The following is a 23,101-nucleotide window of genomic DNA, read 5'->3' as shown; positions in this document are numbered from 1 at the left end:
AGTCCCATCACTTTAATACGTGTGGGAAATACAAAATAGAGACAAAATCACAAACATTAGTGGGATCTACAAGAAGAAATCAAGTATTCCCAGTGGCTTTCAATAGACATAAAGGCATCCAGTCAATATGAACAAGTTGCCACTAGAAAGTTCTTTCTTTGTAATAAGAGTAAACTATTTTTTATGTAAAAGAATTAGAAAAGCGTTGAAGTCATACGGTGTCTAAACACTATAATTAAAAAAAATGATAATGACCTATGTGCTTTTAAATACAATAATAGAAATCATGAAGTGATTTAAAAAAATAATCATCAATCTGTCTGGGAAATAAACCTCAACATCTTGTAATAAATAGTAGCATATTGAAAACTAAGATACAATCTTTTGTTCATCAGGAAATCTCATCTCATATCAACTTCAGTATTTTTTAATAAGATTGAGTGCTTGTATTCTAAAAGCATATCAGCTGTTCATTATCAGAACCCACACTTTAAAAAAAAAAGATTTTAATTATTTGAGAGGAGAGAGAGAGAAAGAGAGAGAGAGGGAGAGCATGAGCAGGGGGAGGGGCAGAGGGAGAGGGAGAAGCAGGCTCCCCACTGAGCAATGACCAGAGGCGAAAGACCTGAGTAGAAGGCAGACCCTTCACCAACCGAGCCAACCAGGCACCCCTGAACCCACGCTTTTAGTAAGCATCCTAGGTAATTCAAAAGCCCAGTGAGGTTTGAATTGTACTACTTGATAACTGTCAAATATAATATGAGGTAGATATAGTGTAAAACTTTTCTGAATCTGTTCCCTTACCGGGAAACCCTTTTGGTATAGCATATCCCTTGAAACTATAGTCATGAAAAAGGCACTTTAGGATATGCTGTAATGTCCTTCATTAATGTAAACATAGATAATTATGTGCATAAAATTCTTTGGTCATCCCAACACCATTTTTTTAAATTTGAAACTTAAAAACCATGATTGATGGCTGGATATCAGCAACAACCTCGTCTGGTACCTTGATCTTATTGACAAAAGTATCTTTAAATTTGTTTTCTTTGTGCTCCTCGGGCGTTATGAAAACTTAGCAAGATAGCGTTGAGAAAATTTTCAGTGTTTCTCAAGGAGAAAGCAAGAGATAAGTCCAAAATAATCATGACTTGCAAGTATCATGTCTTAACTATCTTATCAGCACTGTAGCTATTGTGGAAGCTGGGTTTCCCCCTGGAAGAATATGAAGGAGAGGTCAATTCTTGAAGGATTTCTCTCCGCGTCCTGGAACTCATAGCAAGTAGCACTCGCCTTGGGGGAAAGAAATGATTACAGAAAATGCCCCAGATGATTGCAAATGCTGAAATCCCGAGCACTGCCGCTTCTCCTGTAGTATGGTAAAAAGGCAGCATTGTCATGCTAAAATTAGGACTTGGCTTGAGAACCTACCCCAGCAACAGTTTATTTGGTCAGGGAAGCAGCTTCACCTGCAGATGGCGCCAAGAGGTTTTGAATGGAAATCTACAGGGCCGGGAAATCAAAGAGCAGAAAATCGAACTGTTGCTGGAACTAAAGCCCGGTAAGTAGGCCAGACCCTCCATGCTAAACCTATTCAGGATAATTGTCTGCTAAAATAGAAGTGTTAAATACTACTAGAAGCTCTCCTGACATAATAACCTGCAGCTATAGGATTCCTCCTAGAATCCTAACTACGATCACCACTCAAACCGAAATCCAGGATAACCGAAATCCAGGAAAACCACAATTTGAATAAAGAAAGACAATCGGGACACCTGGGTGGCTCAGTCCATTAAGGGTCTGCCTTCGGCTCAGGTCATGATGTCAGGGTCCCGGGATCGAGTCCCTGCATCCAGCTCCCTGCTGAGCAGGGAGTCTGCTTCTCCCTCTGCCCTCCCCCCTACTCGTGCTCACACTCTCTCACTCTGCTCTCTCAAATAAACAATTACTTTTTTTTTTATTAAAGAAAGGAAAGACAATCAACTAATGCCAATAACAAGATGCCTCAGGTGTTAAAATTACCCGACAAGAATTTTAAAGCAGCAGTCATAAAAATGCTCCAAAAATCAATTGAAAGTTCTCTTGAAGAAAAAAAAAATAAAAATCTCACCTTTTTAATAGAAAAGAAGTTATAAAGAAATACATGTTCCACAAAAGACAGTTTAAAGAAGAAAAATCACCTGATCACATCATTTGACAAAATTCAACACCCATTTATGATCAAAAAAAGAGTCAGGCACCCTACGTAAGGAGCTTGGAAATCACCACTCCATCGCAAAGAATATGTGAAAAACTAAACTAGATGAATAATGAACAACTCTTCTTGATCCCTTTAAGAGGAGAGGACACGGAGCAAACAGCTGCCCTCAAAATTGGAGAAGCAGACAGGTGAACATAGAGAGTTGAGGTTTCCCAGAGCAGGGACTCAGGACAGGAAACCACCCTGAGAAACAGTGCAAAGTAAGAAAGCTTGAACTGTGCTTGATGAATTGCTGGATACTCCATGCCCGCAACTCTGAGAGTTAAAAGCTCCGAGTGGATCCAGTTGAGAGGTGGGGGAGACAACATTGTGATAATTACCTTGAGAAACTCAAAAAGATTCCTACATACCTCTGTATCTTTGGGATAAATACCGAGTAGTGCAATAGTGAAAAGAAGGGGCACATGCACCCCAATGTTCATCTTAGCAATGTCCACAATAGCCAAACTGTGGAAGGAGCTGAGATGCCCTTCAACAGATGAATGGATAAAGCAGATGTGGTCCATATATACAATGGAATATTACTCAACCATCAGAAAGAATGAATACCCACCATTTGCATCTACGTAGATGGAACTGGAGGGGATTATGCTAAGTGAAATAAGTCAAGCAGAGAATGACAATTATCATATGGTTTCACTCATTTGTAACATAAGGAATACTATGGAGAACATTAGGAAAAGGAAAGGATAAACGAGAGGGGGGAGATCAAAGAGGGAAATGAACCATGAGAGACTGTGGACTCCGGGAAACAAACTGAGGGTTTCAGAGGGCAGAGGGTAGGGAGATGGGTTAGCCTCACGATGGGTATTAAGGAGGGCACATATTGCATGGAGCACTGGGTGTTATACACAAATAATGAATCATGGAACACTACATCAAAAACTAATGAAGTACTGTATGGTGACTAACACAACATAATTAAAAAAGAAAAAAGATTCCCACATTAACATCCAAGCAAAATCCCCTTCTGCTTCTGGCAGAGGGAGGGAAANAGAAATCATTTTGACATATGCCAGAGCTTTTCTTAACAAAGCCCACCTTCATGAGAAACTAGCTAACCAGAGCCTAACCTACAGGGTGTTATCAGTACCTAACTGACCCGGGGCAAAGGAAATACTCAGCTCTAACCTGCTCTCGTTGTCCAGGTGGGATGAGGGAAACAACCAACTTGAGCCCGCTCTAGCCAACCTATCTCACCAAAGGAGGGAGAGAAAAAACTGAGAAACACTTGTGAAGTCCACAGTCCAGAGGCACGGGCTCGATAAAGGCAGAGACCGAATGACAGGACTACGGACTGCTTCCTCTCCCCACTCAGATCACCACCGCATTACCAAAAGCCTATTTCTAGCAGTTTCTTCTACCCCTTACATCATATCTGGCTATCGAGAAAACATTACAAGTCATACCAATAGGAAAAAAAGCACAGTTAGAAGAAACAGAGCAAATATCAGAAGCAGACATGGCAGGGACACGGGAATTATCAGGTCACATGTCCAAAACAACTCTGATTCGTATGCTGAGGGCTCTCAAGGATAATGTAGACAGCATGTAAGAACAAATGGACAATGTGAGCAGACAGATGGAAAGCCTAAGAAAGTACCAAAGAGAAATGCTAAATATCAAAAAAAAAAAAAAAACTGTAACAAAAATAAAAAATGCCTTGATGGGCTAATTAGCAGACTGGACATGGAAAGCATCTCTGAGCTATAGGATTTATTAACAGAACTTTCAAAAATTGAAAAGCTAAGAGAACAAGACTGAAAAAGCAAAACAATATCCAAGGTATGTGGGACAACTAAAAATGTGTAACAACATGCTTAATGGAAATAAAAACTTTAGAAATTGGGGCGGGGAGGGGTTGTCTTTGTTTCCAGATGACATGATTATCTCTGTAGAAAATCCAAGAGAAATGACAAAAAAAAAAAAAAAATCTGTAAAATGGAGTATTATGCAGTGTTAAAAAGAAATGAGCTCAAACCTAAATGCATATTACCAAGTGAAAGAAGCCAACCTGAAAAGGATACATACTCTGATTCCAACTGTATGACATTCAGAAAAAGCAAAACTCTATGAAGACTTTTAAAAAAAGGAGCAGTGGTTTTGTGGGGTGGGTGGGTTAATAGGTGCAGCACAGAAGAATCTTCCCCTCTGAGAATACTCTGTATGATACCGAAATGATTGATACATCTCATCATCCGTTTTTCCAGACCCATAGAATGTACAACACCAAGAGTCAAAAATTTAATGTAAAGTATGGGCTTTTGGGGATTATGGTAAATTCAATGTAAATTCAATCAATTGTAATAAATAGACAATTTTGGTGGGGGATGTTGATAATGCGTGGGTGGGGCCAGGTGATATATGGAAAATCTCTGTTATCTGCCTTTCACTTTTGCTATAAACATTAAACTGCTTTTAAAAAAAGAAGTTTTAATAAAAAAAATATCAGAAAACTAAAAATAGAAGGAAACTTCTTCAGTCAATAAAGAACATCCACGGGGGGGGGGGGGGGGGGCTTCTAACATTATCCTTAAGGGTGAAAGACTGAATGCTTTTATCCTAAGATCGGGGACAAGGCAAGAGTGTCCACAGTCACCACTGTTCTTCAACAGAATGTTGCAAGTTCTAGCCAGCTCAATAAGTCAAAGAAATGAAATAGAACAATTACAGTTTGAAGAGTTACAGCCCCTACTTGCAGATGGCGTGATTGTTGATTTAGAAAATCCCAAGATATCTACAAGAAAAATAAAAATTAATGAGTTCAGTTTGCAGGATAAAACCTGCCTGTATCAATTGCATTCCTAGAGGAACAATAAATATTAGGTCACCAATGTTAAAAAATACAATACCATTCCAAAATAAAATAACTAGTTGTTATTCTAATATAGACATGCAGGACTTATATCCTGAAACTTACAAAATGTTGATGAAATAAATTTAAAAGGATCTAAATAATTGGAGAAACAGGCAGTGTTATGGATTGGAAGCCTCAATATAGCAAAGATGTAAATCCTCCTAAATTGATCCATAGCTTTAACATTTTTCCTGTCAAAATTTCAGCTAAGTTTTTATAGACATAGAAAAATGTATTTTAAAGTTCATATTGGAAAGAAAAGGCCCTAGAATAGCTAAAACAAATTTCAAGGAAAGCAAAATGAAGTGGGAAGAAACACTCTTCCTGATGATATAATTAAGACTGTGTGGGAATTGGCCGAGGGATATACATATCTACGGAACCAAATAGAGATCTCAGATACAGAGCTACACAAATATACCCAATTAATATTTTATTAACAATCTGACTTTGAAATCAATCTGGTGGTACTTATTCCAACTCTCCTGGGTGCATTTCAGCTTCCTAATACTACGGATTTCCTTCTTATTTTATTCCAATAATGATCAATGATGTGAAACGATTAAAGTATATTTTAGATAATATTATGTAGCCAAAAATCATATATAATAGCATTTTAGCATTATATTTTGTATATACTACATAATAGAAAATACAGGACAATTTTAATACCACATTATTAGTATTAATAGAACCTTTTTAAAGTAATAAATTGTTAATAAAGTACTATTTTACGCAAAACAAAAACCAAACAACAAACTTTATCCACTTTACTTGTCATGCACAGATTTATTGTTGCATTGCCCTGAAAAGAAAGCTGTGTCTTCAAGATGAAAAATGATTGTTGAAATGATTACAGGAGGCTGACCCTCTGTGTGCAAGGCTGTAAACTATTTCTCAGGAAACTGATTCAAAAACCCTGAGCTAGGGAATAGTGCAGAGGACAATAGGGGAAGGGAGGGAAAACTGAAGGGGAAGAAATAAGAAAAGGGGACAAACCATAAGAGACTCTTGACTCCGGGAAATAAACTGAGGGTTGCAGAAAGGGAGGTGGGTGCGGGGATGGGGTAACTCAGTTATGGGCAATAAGGAGGGCACGGGATGTGATGAGCACTGGGTGTTATACGCAACTCATGAATCATTGAACATTATTTCAAAAACTAATGATGTACTATACTTTGGCTAACTGAATTTAAATTAAAAACAAACAAACAAACAAACAAAACCCCTGAGCTACTAAATCTATTCTCTGACTCTGGGTAGATGGGTCCAAGATAATCAGTGTAAATAAAGCTATTTTAATTAGTATGTCACAGACCTAACAGGCTCCAATGAGTGGGGACTCCTACCCTGTGGGCATTCTACTTTGCACTCTGGAGTTTTTCTTAGCTGCCAACAATGTGGGTCACCTCCAATCCTGCTACAGGTTTTGGGGAGAGTTTTAAAACGAGTATCTTTTAATGAGCACTTTAAAGGACAGATCCCCAAGGCTAATAAGTTCTGCAGAGTTAAAAGGTTATAAGCATCCCTTCCAGTCTGCCATTTCCCCTGGTCCTCCACCAGAAACCACGATCAACAGAATTCCAAGGTAACTATGTCTAAATCGGACACCTCCTTAAATACTCTTGTGTACATAACACCAAGGAAGAGTAGGAGATTCTTGAGTCCCGAAGGACTGGGTGTGAAGGAAAGAACAAACAACTCAAAAAATGCAAATGCCTTTCCCGTTGAGAAAACATCCCGCATTGGCTTTTCTGATTTTCTGTATTTGAGCAAATGTACATTTGGAAATCTGCATGCTTTTTATGGCAAAAAGTGTAAAGACATCTTTTGCCGAATTTTCCTTGCAAATGTTTTCCTGTCTGTATCTGGAATGATGAGAGAGGAGGAAGGCAAGGTGAAAATAAAAAGTTGGTTGAGACTGTTTAATTAAAAAAGTGAGAAGAGATTCAGAATTGTGGCCAGCATACTCACCTTGATAAATCACAGCAAAGGCGTGGTAAGACTAGTACCACTGTATTTAAAAACAACAACAACGAAAGAATCTGCAGTCACTAATTTAGAAACACAGGCTTACTTCTTGAACTGTTAAACATGAGCACAAGACATTTAATTGCCCCAATATATTCTTTCCTTCATTTGCCAACATTGACTAGAGTAATTATTAAATTTTTATTCCTTAATTTCTGCCTGATGCAGTCTATTTAAATATGTAACTCTTGGAAAGATCAGGGAATGTCTCATATAAAATATTTTTTAAAAAACGAGTTCATAGTATTGAACACATTGGCTAATCTAATCAAGGTCTAAAATCTGATTTGTGCTAAATTGTGGCCTTGGATAAGTACCTTAATTTCTTTCACGTTCGAGTTTCTTATGTATAAAATAAAACGAACAATTCTATTGTCCTGGGTCTTTGGTAAGTTTTCCTGTTTTGTCTGAATGTATTGTCATATCTCTTAGAAAGAAGATATTCGCTATCATTCAAAGAATTGGCAAATGTTAGGCAATTCTAGTCACAAAAATACTATCAATGTGGTGAAAAAATCTCAAATATTTAAAATGGTGGTTATGAGGGAAGAAGGGCTGGATGTAGCAGCTGTTGTGCTCCGCAGATTTACCTCGGCTAATGGAGTGGGCGGATGGAGAGGCTGGGTTGAAACCTTTACCAAAGAATCATTTCTTAAATTTAAACATATCCCCAAATGGAATGAATTATCTTAAGACGAACTGCAGTCCCTGGCTCTGTAAATGTTTATGCCAAACCAAAATAGCTCCCTCCCGGACAATTGTTTAAGTCAGATTCATGTAATGGCTGGATTCAGTCATATTCAAATGCCCCCTACCTAACGTGGGACTCTGCTGAATGATATGACTAAAACAAGTTTACCATGTTGATCTGCTGGCTGCCATAGCCAAAAGGTATCTCCAACATTTGGTAATCATACTTTGTTAGGAAAAAATTACTAACTTCAAGCTGTTAAAATTTGGTTTGTTCACATACAGAAAATTACATTCTACTCACATTTCTTAAGTGATTTATTTTATACAATGAACTAAGAAAAAGGATAAGGACAGTAATTACAATGGAGTTTTAGATTCAATAATCAATTCAAGTACAAGGTAGTTTAGTGCACATTATATATCTTCTCCTAACCAAAACTCTGCAAAATGTATGTCAACACTATTTTAGATTGCTAATTGAGCTAAACTTTATGGGTAAATGATGAATGTCTAAATGTCTGTTTTTCTCAAAATCAGTAGACATGGTAAAAATGGGAAAGATTAAAAAACAATGGTATCTGGTAAAACTAATATGGAAGTTCTGAACTAAAAGAACTCGGAATTGCAACAATTCAGCACAGTGGGCTTTGGAATAGGAAGACCTGGGTGTGAATTTTATTTAGAATTTCCTTATGCATAAAATCAGTATGATAATATTTATTGCAAGTTACTACTAGTTATCCGTGTAATATTGGGTTCAATACGTAATCCCTTTGAGTCTGGTGTTTACTGTCCACATTTCCAACGTCATGAAAGAAAAGACACAAAAATGTAACTCATTTCATGGGGTTGATGAAAGGATTAATGAAATAACACTAAAAAGTCCTTATGTAGTTCTGGAAACATGCTATCTTCTCAATAAACCTTATCTATTATCATTATTATAACATTTTCCCTTACACACACACAGACACACATAAACACACATTCACTAAATGGTAGTTATCTATAAATTATGATTATTGTCACCTGTTCAAGTTATTAAAAATTGAGTTATAAATTAATCTTTTCAGACATATTTATGTCTATCAGATGCCAGCCTCAGTACTTTTGCTTGTCAAACAAATATAGCAAGTAGGATCACTGTTGGCTAGAACATAATGAAATTAAATCATTATGTTCTTTTACTTGCCATACTTTTATAAAAATAAATTGATTCAGGATTTTGTATACAATTTAAAGATAAAAATATCTTTTTTTTAAAAGATTTTATTTATTTATTTATTTGACACAGAGAGAGACAGCCAGCGAGAGACAGAACACAAGCAGGGGGAGTAGGAGAGGAAGAAGCAGGCTCCCAGTGGAGGAGCCTGATGTGGGGCTTGATCCCAGGACTCTGGGATCATGTCCTGAGCCGAAGGCAGACGCTTAACGACTGAGCCACCCAGGCCCCCCAAAGATAAAAATATCTTAAATCTATTTATGATTCAATTTCTTCTGTGAGGTAAATCATCTTTAATTATATTAAAACTTTATATGATTGGAAAGATAGAAAATAAATAAATGATCAAATATATATAGGAGGGTTAACTAATGATACCACAATAACATGACATATTTTAATGATGGAACTAGCATTTCTTTAAAAATTTTGAGAAATATGAAAAATGCTTATAGAAGAATAAAATAAAATTATTTCAATGATTATTATGAGTATACAAAATAACTTGTTCATATAAAAAGATGGAAATGAAAAGATAAAAATTTTTATACAGTTATCCTTGGGTGGAATAATAAGAGGGTGATATTTCTTGGATAGGCACTTCTACGGCTCATTATGTTTCCAAAAATTTCTGGGGACATGTAATGAAACCATGTATAATTGAGAATCTTCTGTGCTTCTGGAGATAAGCTTTCTGAATACACTGAAACAAAACCCAGGTGTTTTGATGTTGCTAAAGAGGATGTGAGGGACCCGGACTGAATGTGCACTGATTACAGAACATGGGGATTCCATGTTTTGGTAAATGTCTACTAGGAAGTTACCTCTTTGGTACTCACCATAGACCTACCAGTCAAGGAGAATAAACCCTTTGTAATGGATACACTTTGGAATAATCATAAGATGAGGAGGAAGACAGAAGAGAAAGGAGGACGGAAGATAGGAGGAAAGATTGGAGAAAAGGAGGGAGGGAGAGGGAGAATGAAAGAAAGAATGAGAAATATCAAATTGCTCATTTCCTCCTACTCTTTTTGTTTTCCCTCCCCCAACCCCACTGTGTCCTTCACCTTCTCCCTTACTTTTTCATTCTTAGCAAAGGAGGAGAAAAGGACAATAAAATTTAATCCACTGGCAGCAGATCAAACTTCTAAGTATTAGAATGAAAATTCAACCTGAATACATCTGACTTGAAACTTATGCTCTTTCTACTCAGCAGCAACCAGACTCTGGAAAAATACAACATCAGTAAAGGTAAAAATAGGAGATTTGACATTAGACAGGCTTGACTTAAATTTTAGATCTGCTACTTGATGATGTATGACCTTGGAAAAACTACTTACGTACTCAATTTTAGTGTCATCATCAGAAAAAGCAGGTCAATAATATATAACTCATATAATTATTGTAAATGAAATATTCAAGGTAGGCATTTAAAGTACCAAATATTTAGTATTAGTTCAATCTGTCTCTCTCTTTCTCCTTCCTGAATTCCCACTTCCTCTTTCCTTTCCACTCTCTTAGTTTATGTTTGTACAATTAGGTTATTTTTACAATTAAATTATTTCCACTCTGTTAGTATGTGTTTTTACAATTAAGTTTATGCTTTTGTAATTAAGTTAATCTACCAACCTAGCTATAAGTAAAAAAAAAAAAAAAAATCATGAGAACATAATTGTTCTATCACTTTATTTTTTATTTTATTTTATTTTTTATTAGAGAGTGGAGTGGCAGAGGAAGAGGGAGAGAGAGAATCTCTCAGGGCTCAATCTCATGACCCTGAGATCATGACCTGAGCCAAAATTGGGAGTTGGATGCTTAACCAACTGAGCCACCCATGAGCCCCTGTCCTGTCACTTCAAAGAGAAGTATTGCCATTTATAAAAATAGAGTATCTGTATATAGGTGGCCCATATACTTATTCATATATATATATTTAAACCAGTATAGTACTTGAGAACATAGATCCTCCATTCTGCATCAGTTGGAACCAAGATTATCTTTCTTGAATATATGAAAATGTCATATCTTACTTCCCTTCACCCACATTAAATTAAGCAATATACTGTAATTTTGAAATAGTGAATATACAGGCATCTATATATAGTGGGTAATTAATTAAATTTATGGAAGAACTACTTTCTATATTACAGGAAACAAAAAAATGAAAGTGGTAAACTTAAGAATTGAACAAAAGAGTACAATGAAAGTCTAGGCACAGGTCGTCAGAACACTTCTATTATCTTGATTAGTAAAAAATTCAGCTTGATTAGGAAAAGTACCTGCCTTTGGAAATTCATGTAATAAAATATGCAGTTTGATCAGGAAATCGTGCACAAATTCAGCTGCTTCCATATGCAGTTTGCCCATTTAATTATACAGGAGACCTAGGGAGGAGCACAGCTGGGTCTGTAAATTATGAAATGGGATGAGCCACAAATGCATCTTTATTAAAATGATTACACAACCTCTCTCCTACATACAAATCTCCACCAAGAGATATCAGAATAATCAGTTTATTTCTGTGCGTTTTGACAACAATCTGCCATCTGCTAAAATGTGTAATCTAGCAACAGAAGAGTGCAAGATAACACCAAAACTCTTACATAGGTGAGTAAGGATAAGTACTTATAAGGAACTGAATGCCCCTAATTTCTTATCTCTTATCATAATCCATGATGAGAAGGGTGTTATACTGGTGTATTCCTAGATAGTCAGCAGAACTCCACTGCAGTGGGTAGAGACAGGCTCTGATGTGGATTTGAGTTTCAACTCCACCTAGTACCAACTGTGAAAATCTAAGCGAAAAACATACAGATTCCAAAACTTTTGTGTTGTATAGAATAGTAAAATTAAGTGCCAGTAACAGAAATTGAGATCGCCAAGTGCAAAATTTGACACTAAAACCAACTAGAAACCAAATCCAACTGCTACCTTTTACATGTTAACACTCAAAACCTAAGAGCTATCCAATATCAAAACAATTAAGATACTTTAAATTAAAAAAAAAATTCATGGAGGTCACTATTTTATCCCTATTTTCTCATTCTTATATGTTATATTTTATCTTTGGATTGTTGCAAACATTATCAGAAACTATTTCTTATTTGTGGACTACCGTTGGGAAACACAGACTTAACCTATTGTAAAAATGAGTGTAAGGAAGCTTATTCTTAAAATGTTGACACTGGTTTAAAATGAATCAATGGATGCAACACACATCTGGGAAATACGTAATAAATACATAACAAATGTGAGTTAGTTTCTGGCCCTTCTATAGCAAACATAATACAGTGAAAAGCGTGAAGAATGTGCCAACCCCATGTTTAACTTCTTTTGCTACTTATAGCTGCATCAACTTGGGAAAGTTTCCTTATCTCACTGATGTTCTGATTCTTCTGTAAAGAAGACAAAACAATAGTTATTTTAAGGGATTGCTGGAAGATTAAGTTAAATAAGAATATATGACAATTGTTGATAAAATATATAGTCCATAGTAGGTGATCAATTAAGTTTTGTTTGTCCTGTTTCTCTTCTTTACCTGGCCTTCCTTTCTTTCAATCAAAATATCTATATATTAGCAATAAATGCATGGATCTTATGAGGGTAGAAATAGTAATATTTAGGGGCACCTGGGTGGCGTAGTCCTTAAGCGTCTGCCTTCGGCTCAGGGCGTGATCCTGGAGTTCTGGGATCGAGCCCCACATCAGGCTCCTCCACTATGAGCCTGCTTCTTCCTCTCCCACTCCCCCTGCTTGTGTTCCCTCTCTCGCTGGCTGTCTCTCTCTGTCAAATGATCTTTAAAAAAAAAAAAAAGAAAGAAAAGAAATAGTAATATTTATTTATTTTCATTTTGCTGTTTTTGATGTCATTACATTGGCTAAAACATAAGTTACCAGTTCATCAGTACAGACATTTGATCTAGTCTTTAGAATTTTTAAATTATTGTTTTAAACTTTAACATGCATGTTTGGTTTCAATGCAAATATCTCATTTGAAAATTGTTGTTGAATCAAATTTGTATTAAGAAGGGCATATACCAAGGAGTTCTTAACAGTTCATTTCTAGAAGATCCCTTAAATGGGAAATGTCGTTCTTGTTTTTTGTTTGTTTTAGAGTGACTTAATTCTCTGGAATTAAAAAAAAAAAGAAGAAGAAGAATGCATAAGTAAAACCAATAGGCTTCGCAGTGATTCACTGACAAGTCTTGGTTGAGTTTGTACCTATCTTTCTCGTCTGTCTTTTTTGGTTCTATATTACAAGAAAGGTGCATTAAATTGAGTCTAATTCATTTTCTGTAAAACCCTTAAAAAACACAGCACAATCAAAAGGAAATGCATAATTGGTAAACAGAAACTATAGCAACTAGAATTATCTATGACGGAACAAATCAACACTCTGTACCTATTTAATTAAAAGATAAATGAGAGTAGAAGCTGGAATTAAGCATGTTTTTTCTAGAATATTACAAAGGAGAAAAAAATTGCAATTTAAATCTAAGTGGCTTAGAAATGTGTGCATTTCGATACCATTTTCTGTGATTCTACCACTATTTGTTGCATTTATTACAAAGTGCACTTTAGTACTGTTAACTATTCAGAAATCTTCAGATATTGGAATAAAATAGGGAGAAACAAATAAGTGACAAAAGGAAAATATGATTCTGAATCAAAGCAATTAATCTGAGGCCAGTTGACAAAGCCAATAAGATGTTAGACTGGGAATGAGTATGGGAGTCTCAATACTGATTCTTTGTTAACTGACCTGGGAGCTCTCGGCAGTCTTCACTCCCTCTTTTCTCAAATTTGTACTCAAATTATTATTTTTCTGAGATATACCTTTCCTGTAGTTTCAAATACATGCAATTCTATTTGATATATAATATTAAACATTTGCTATGACAAGTATTTTAATAGGTGTTGAAGGGAACATAATGCTTTCTATATAGTCTGTATTCTCAAATTTCTTCCAATCTAAAGCAAAAAAGAGAATCTTTAGAGGTAATTAAAATTCTAGTTATAAGACTTCTGACTTGACAATATGGTGAAGCCCCGTGTCCACAAAGTATAACTGTAATCTGTGAATATGGAAGATTAAGAGAGAACTCTGACAGGTGGAAAAAGGAAGACAAATGATTAGAGACCCCAGGATTGGAGGAAGAACATGGCAGTAGGCAGGGCATCTTATGACCCAAACATAAAATAAGGCACCCATTTCACTAAAATAGTACCTAAATATGCTAACCTTACCTGTTTGGCCTTAAGTAACAAGCAAATAACAAACAACTAAACAAGGTATCCCTCTTCATTTATATTTATACAAGTTTCACTTAGCTGTGGGATACTAAGACGTATACTACTCTTCCCCTGTTTTTCACTCTTTCTGTTTCTGTCCTCCTGCATGTTTATGCTTTCTGTTGTCCACCCCGAATATTCCCTCTAAGCTAGAAAAAATAATTAAGCTGATTAAGCTGAAAATCAAGCTTTAGAGTTGGTCTTCAAACTAATACATAGGCCAGCTTGCTGAGATACATGCTAATGGATCTGGGATCAGAAATGGGTAGCCCTTGTCCTCAGAGGGATTGTAAAATCTCTTTACTTACATAAATGACTTCAATATAAAGCAGATTAAATATTATAAAAGGGGACACAAGCAGAGTTGTGTTTTTATTTTTCAATTTTTATTATTGAAATATCGTTGACATACAATGTTATAGGAGCATCAGGTGCACAATATATGGATTCAACAATCTCATATGTTATGTGGTACTCACCACGAAAATTGTGCTCACCATCTGTTGCCACACAAGATTATTACAATATTATTGACTCTATTCCCTATGCTGTACTTTCTATCTCAATAACTTATTTATTTTATAACTGAAAGTTTATACCTTTTAATCCCCTTCATCTATTTCACTCACCCTCTCACCCCTCTCCCCTTTGGCAGTCACCAGTTTGTTCTCTGTATTTATGAGTCTGTTTTTGTTTTTTGTTTTTTGTTTGTTTGTTGATTTGTTTTTGTTTTTTTTAAATAGTCTACATATAAGTGAAGTCATATGGTATTTGTCTTTCTCTGACTTATTTTACTTAGCAGATACCGTCTAGGTTTATTCATGTTGTTGCAAACAGCACACAGCAAAGGAAACCATCAACAAAACAAAAAGGCAACTTACTGAATGGGAGAAGATATTTGCAAATGATGTATTTGATAATAGGCTAATATCCAAAATATATAAAGAACTTATACAACTCAACTCCATTTAAAAATGGGCAGAGGATCTGAGTAGATATTTTTCCAAAGGAAACATACAGATGGCCAAATGACACATGCAAAGATGCTCAACATCACTAATCATCAGGAGAATGCAATCAGAACCACACTGGGATATCAACTGACGCCTGTCAGATGGCTAGTATCAGAAGACAAGAAGTAACAAATGTTGCTGAGGATGTGGAAGGAAGGGATCCCTGTTCACTGTTGGTGGGAATGTAAATTCGTGCAGCCATTGTGGAAAACACTATGGAGGTTCCTCAAAAAATTAAAAATAGAATTGCCATGAGATCCAGTAATTCCAGTAATGGGTGTTTATTCAAAGAAAACAAAGTCGCTAATTCATACAGAGATATGCACCCCTGTGGTCATTGCAGCATTATTTACAATAGCCAAGAAATGGAAGCAGCGTTGTGTTTTCATTGAGAGGGTCAAGAGCAAATCTATTTGGAATAAGAAAACGCGTGTTGGGCTTTGAAGAATAGAATGAAATTTGACAAATTTGGCAACAATGAGGGAGGGCATGCCATGTCCATGTCCACGTTCCTGAAATAACATGAACGAAGACCTGAAGGCAGGAGAGTCAGAGTTAGGATCAAGAAACAGTGTGTTGGCCAGTTTGGCTGGTTACAGGGTAAGAAGAGTGTAGACCAGGAAGATAATGCTTGAAAGGAAGGAAGGAAGTTTGAATGTTTAGCTGGTGAGTATGTATTTAAGTAATTCATGTGGAGCCACTTACACGCTTTTAATGGAAGAGTGTGGCATCATTAGGGTCCTGACAGAATGATGTGGCAGTAGTCAGAGCAAAAACTGGAAATGGAGATTTTGGTGGGTGAATCCAGTTAAAGAGCTAGTTAAGATCAGGAGATCTCAAAGGGCTGAATTAAGGTGTCAGCAGTGGTGATGTGACAAAAGTACACTTCTCTTACTTGCAGAAAAAAGATTAGAACCGCATAATTTGGAAAATTCAACTGAAATAGAGATGAAAGGAAAGGAGCTGTGTTTAGTTTAAATAAAAAGATTTTAAAGCACTTGCTAATTTCACAAAAGACTGAGAGCAGTAAAAAGCAGAGCAGGAGAAAGGGTCAGGGGAACCATTTATTCTAACTAAAATTTATTTGACATTCAAAATAAACTGTAGGTACATTTAAAGTATAAAGCTGCTGAGAACTAGAGAAGCTTAAGTAAATACTAATATTAAAACCACTTGTCTCTCCTGACATTCACAACAAAACCCTAACTACAAATAGGCTAAGTTAAAGAATGGAATTAAATTATAGTAATAGGCATCAAAGCAATCTTAGCATGTTTTATTTTTGTTGAATAATCACAAAATGGAATAAATAGTCCAACTTATTTCTATAAATCATATTTATTATATAATTATACTATACTTATATTAAACAAAATTAAAAATAAAACTCATCTATTATTTTAGCATTAATTATTTTTATTTCTCTGGGTTATCCATATCCTTATGTGTGCATATTTTACACAGTTAAAATTACAACGCTTGTAGTATTTTGTATTCTATTTTCTACATGTAAATCATAAATGTTTTTCATGTTGCTTTGTGGTTTATATTTTAAATTTCCAAGCAATATTCCATTGATTAAATTTGTGAAAAAAAATGTAGATTTATTTTTCAGTGGTTGAAATGTTAGGCTCTTTTGAGGTTTTCAATTATTAGAATTAATATTATGATTAACATCACTGCATATTACAAGCCTTTTCTCTAAATCCTGTTAATTCATCCCAGATATTTCCTTAAATCTTTTTGCTAGGCTGCTAACTCCCACTGGGAAGTCATTTTGCCTTTTTCCCCATTACATTTGCTGAAACTTGCATATGCTATGCCCCTAACAAATGTTTTGTATAGTGTTTTTTTTTTCTTTTTCATCATTCAAGTAGGGAAAAGAATAAAGAATATATACTGAATGAAAGGGAAATGAATGTATGAAACATCTACAAATGATTGAGTATCTTCATTCCAGTAGAGGGCATTGCCCAGATTTTCCAGCTATGAATTTATTTTATTTTTATTTTTTCCTATTCTTCCCTTCCAGTCTTCTGGAACAGCCTTTGTTACAGTCCATTCCCAAGCTTATCTCTCCTGTCCTCTCCTTGGTACTGTAACATCTTGATGTTCTGCCAATAAACTCTTTTGGTTTAACTTGTCCAGAATCAGTGTTTTTGCTTGTAGCCAAAGAGGTCTGTTGCTACAAGTAATCAAACAATTAAATCCAAGTAAGACAATTGGTTCAAAAAGCTGTGGTAGAGGCACTGGGAAACTACAAGAGGGAATCTTAACCCAGCTCAGAGAGGAATAGCAGCCCACCCAAGACAGATGGCCCATTTCAAAATATTACCTAATTTAATATATGCCTAAAATAAATTCATATTATTGTTTTAATTAGCATGCTTGTATTTATTAATTATATTCTCTCCTGCAAATGTTGTGCATTTTAGGATATTAATCTAGCTTTTAATGGAGAGTGAGAAAGAAGGAATATGTCCAGAATACAAGGTGCCTTGTCAGTTTCATTTCACAATTTATATATTTATTTTTCATGCTGAGTTGAAGGTCTTTGTTAATCTCATCGAAGACTAAGAAGGTTGGATTAATGATGCTGGTGCACAGAGTGGGCAGGTGTGAAGGAATGACAAGGTAACTTTTCTCTTCAATTAATGCTACCCATTTAGCAACTAGCAAGCCTGACTTGTTAACTTGTATAAGAACACTAAAGTTATGCATTTAACTTTAAATAGAAAGCCTTATGTAAAACATGGTGACTACTATAGTTGGTAACACTATATTATATAATTGAAATTCGCCAAGAGAATAGAAAAGAAGTAATAAATGTATTAATTAACTAGATGGTAGAACCCTCTTATAATGTATCCTTATGTTAAATTATCACATTGTATACTTTAAATATCTTATAATTTTATTTTCAGTTATACCTCAATAAATCAGGGGAGAAAAGCCATGTAAGAATTCAAACAATGACATACTTTCGCCACAGAATAAAAAATAAAGATAAAAAGTTAAGTTTCCTTAAAGTCTAATAGATAGTGTTTGTTGATTACCATGGGACTTATAATTAGACAAAAATGAACATAATCTTTAAAATGGGTCTCTTCTGAAAATGGGTTGGCTATTTCTGAAAGAAATTTTATTGACTCTGATACATTAATACCCGAATGAGCTACCACTGAACTTAGGGAAATAGAATGAGTTTTGGAGTCAGAAAAAACTGAAGTCTGACCCTGGCTCAGCAATTGAGAGCAATGGGACACCAGCCAAACTGTGTAACTTCTCAGTCTTTGTTTCTTAGTTTCATTCTCTGCCAAATGGGGACAAGAACACCTTTAGCATAGGGCTTTTGTTACAAATGGAGAAAATGAGCATTAAGTGCCTGGCATATATTAGACGCTACATTGTAGCAACTGTTATTTGAAACCATTTATCTGAGGGCGTCTGGATGGCTGGTCAGTTAAGTGTCTGCCTTCGGCTCAGGTCAGGATCCCATCCAAGTCCCACAATGGAGTCCCTGCTCAGCAGGGAGTCTCCCCCTGCCCCTCCCCCTGCTCATTCTCTCTTGCTCTCAAAAATAAATAAATAAATAATCTTAAAAGAAAAAAAAGAAAGAAACTGTCTATCTGAATAAATAGTGTTCTGCATTCCTCTGGGGAGGTGTAGGCCTGAGGACACTGGCTACTTCTTCCAGGAATTTAGAAACATTTTAAAGAGTCATTCCCTCAACTTGGAATGTATGCTAGGACCCAGGTCAAAGCAATACATTTAAATGTTTTCTTAGTAGAGTTCCCATTTTCTGCTGAAAATGCCCAAAATCCAAAGCCAAACAATTAAAATCTACCTGAGAATCCATGTTAAGTACTTAGAAAGTTTCAGTGAAGGACGCCTGGGTAGATCGGTTGGTTGGGCGTCTGCCTTCCGCTCAGGTCATGATCCCAGGGTCCTGGCATCGAGTCCCACATCACTCTCCTTGCTCAGTGGGGAGCCTGCTTCTCCCTCTGCCTGCCACTCTCCCTGCTTGTGCTGCCTGACAAATAACTAAGTAAATAATCTTTAAAAAAATAAATAAAGTTAAAAAATTAAAGTTTCATTGAAATAAAATGTTTCATAAACTGATCAAACTCCATAGTAGGTGCTTGTCATACCCAAATTTCCAGGAAAAATGATGTCATAGCCCCTTTCCGTGTCCTTCAGTAGAATGCCGAGCGTGCAAATCACGCAAATTATTTTTCTCTAATTTTACTTGCTTTCTTATATACTTTAGTACATATTTTTCTATAAAATAAAGGAAATGTAAGAAATGATGTCTAAAATTCTTTAAAGGGAGTACTCTCATTTAGGGAAATAAGTGAGACACGCCAAGCTCTCAGCAGGAGAGAGATCCGAAATGATGACCTGTGTGGGTGGAGGTGGCAAAGCTGATAACCAGTTCTGACTCTGGGCTCTCAGTTTAATCACATTGGTAATATATATTAAATACTTATGATACTTCAAGTAGCTTTATAAGCATTGTACATGCAGACTTTTATTTAATGATCTCAAAACTCTGTAAGAGAGCACGATTCAAAGTGTTTACGTATTTGTGTTCCTAATCATGTATGCAGCTGCCTGTCCCCTTTGCTGCATTCGTCCAGCCACTCACTCAACCATTTGTGGTCTTCTAAGTCCCACAGGACATAAAGAAATAAAAGATATAAACTTTTTTGACGGGTTCAATATATTAACGAAAATAAACTTGGAAACAAGTGAACTGTGGTTAGTTTGTATGTTATGTAAAGAAGAACAACCTGGTATAGTTCTAAAAGGACAAGCTTGGAGGAGCCGTTCCTTTTGGAGAAAGCTCATTCTACTATCGTATTTCTAAATAATATAGTAAGCCTTTGCTATTTTTGTTTCATCATTGGTGCATTGGAACCAATAGCATTTATTCACGGGGTATGAGTTAATAAGATGAAGGTTCTTAGACGGTCTGAATCCTCAAGAAATGTAATTTTCCTTTATACAGTTTTCTATAATGATTGCTGTGGGGGGCAAAACTGACTAATCCCTGTAAATCTCCTTCTTCTAGCCTCATCTTCAGGATATATGCCAATTATGATAATAATAAACCCAATTCAGAATATATATATATAACCTGTATTTATCTTATATGCTCCTAACATATCCAAATGATACATATTAAGAATGCTATACAGATGAGTTTTGCCACATCTTTAGGGAACAAAAATCCCTTCCTATGCACACTATTTTTTTTTTTTTTAAGATTTATGTATTTATTTGAGAGAGAGCATGAGCATGGGGGGTTGGGTAGGGGGAGAAGGAGAGAGAAACTCTAAGCATCTAACCCAATGCAAGGCTCGATCTCACGACCCGGAGAACTCGACCTGAGCCAAAACCAGGAGTGGGATGCTTAACCAACTGTACCAGCCAGGTGCCCCTCTAGGCACACTATTTTACAAAGAAGCAAAAGAAGGGAAGCAAACCATAAGAAACTCTTAACTATAGAGAACAAACTGAGAGGGTTGATAGAGGGGAGGTGGGTGGGGGATGCGGTAAATGGGTGACGGGTATTAAGGAGGGCACTTGCTGTGTTGAGCACTGGCAGTTATATGTAAGTGAAAAATCACTAAATTCTACTACTGAAACCAATACTACACTGTATGTTAACTAACAAGAATTTAAACAAGAATTTGAAAAAAAGAAAGAGCAAAAGTGAGGACTCCACTAATTTATTTTATAGAATTAAAACTAATAGAAATTAATTCAGATATACATGATATAAGAAAAGGTTATATTATAAATAAGTCTCAGTTACACAAATATACTAAATAAATATTAAAATCAAATTTATCAATGTATCAAAACATATATTGTGATAGAATTTACATTTCAAGCCATGACTGAGTAATCCAGCCTAGACTTACTCTCCCTTTTTAAATTATAAGAAAAAAATTATGTGAAGTAATGATTTTCAGATATTGGGCAATGGGCAGTATGAAGCCATATTACTGAGAGAAGAAAGAAAATGACATAGCTCTAAGATTTCCCCAGTTTATTGCCTGGAAAAAATTCCCATGCCATGGTAGAGAAGGGAGGAAACTTAGCAATAGGGAAAAAAAGTGGAAATAAATAAACAATAGTAACAAGTCCAACATTATTTAAAGGTATACAACAAAATATTGCACCCCAAAACATAAAAGTCACTATATCCAGCAACCAATAAAAAAATTCTCAAGCACAGAAATAAGGGGGAAAATATGATCCTAAATTAAGCAAAAGAAACAAAACACAATAGCTAAAAACCCAGTCAATATGAAGGGACCAAGAAATGGCAGATATTACAAAAATCAACAGCCAAAGATATTAAAACAGCTATTATATATATGCTTTATAATTTCTTGAAGTTACAAAAAAAAATAGCTGGATGAGAAAAGGATTGGAAAAATTTAATAAAGCTCTAAATGAAGCTTCAATATAAAATTGTTCAAATATTAAAAATGAAAAATACACCAGAAGTACTTACTAGTAAATTAGACATTGAAAAAGAAAAGATAAATGAACTTGAAGAAATAGCAATAAAAATATTTTAAATGATGAAGTTAAAAGTAATTAAACTTATCTAAACTATAGGAAAATACCACATATTATAATCTACCGGCAACTGGAGATCAAGAAAGAAGGTGGGAGAGAGTGAGTGAACCATATTTGAAGAAATGATGATTTGAGAAACAAAACAAAGAAAAAAGAGATAAACAAAAACCAGACTCTTAAATACAGAGAACAACCTGGTGGTTGCCCGAGGGGAGGCAGGTGGGGGGATGGATGAAGGCATTTAGAGTGTACTTATCTTGATGAGAACTGAGTAATGTATGAATGGTTGAATTGCTATATTGTACACTTGAAGCTAATATCTGTATGTTAACTATACTTCAATGAAAAAAAAATGGCAACATTTTTTTCTAAACTGAACGAAGTCTTAATGCCAATATCCAAGACGCCTGTTAAATTCCAAGAAGAATAACTTGAAAAAAAAACACACACAAAAGTATGTCATAATCAGTGGAGGAAAACAGACACACACATGAACACACACACACACACACACACACACACACACACACTAGAGTGGCTCACAGATGATAATGATACTATCTGAAACTGCCTACCAGACACAATGGAGTGAAGTCTCTGAAATAAATTGCTAATCTATATTCTATTCCTAATTTTAAAAATTAAAAAATAAATACAAAATAAAAAGAAATGAAAAGATCCTCTTCAACCCCCTCCCCCCCAAAAAACCCAGTAGAGGTTATTGCCAAAAGATTTGCAGTTCAAGAACCAGAAATTAAAGGAATTTCTTTGATGAGAAGGAAAAATGATACTACCTGGCAATTCATCTATACAAAACAATGACAAGAGCAAGAAATGAGAAATATGTGTGCAAATATAAACCATTTTAAAAATCTCTTTAAAAATGAAACTGATTTGGAACACCTGGGTGGCTCAGTTGGTTAAGTGTCTGCCTTTGGCTCAGGTCATGATCCCAGGGTCCTGGAATAGAGCCCCATGTCAGGCTCTCCACTCAGCGGGGAGCCTGCTTCTCCCTCTCCCTCTGACTGCCGCTCCCCCTGCTTGAGCTCTGTCAAATAAAATCTTTTTAAAAAATGAAACTAATTTTTAAAACAAAAATAACAGTATTTAATTTTTTGTTTTATACATAATTAAAGA

This window comes from Ursus maritimus, unplaced genomic scaffold (genome assembly GCF_017311325.1).
Source record: "Ursus maritimus isolate PB19 unplaced genomic scaffold, ASM1731132v1 scaffold_23, whole genome shotgun sequence".
Classification (NCBI taxonomy): Eukaryota; Metazoa; Chordata; class Mammalia; order Carnivora; family Ursidae; genus Ursus; species Ursus maritimus.
Note: the sequence above shows the minus strand (reverse complement) of the source record.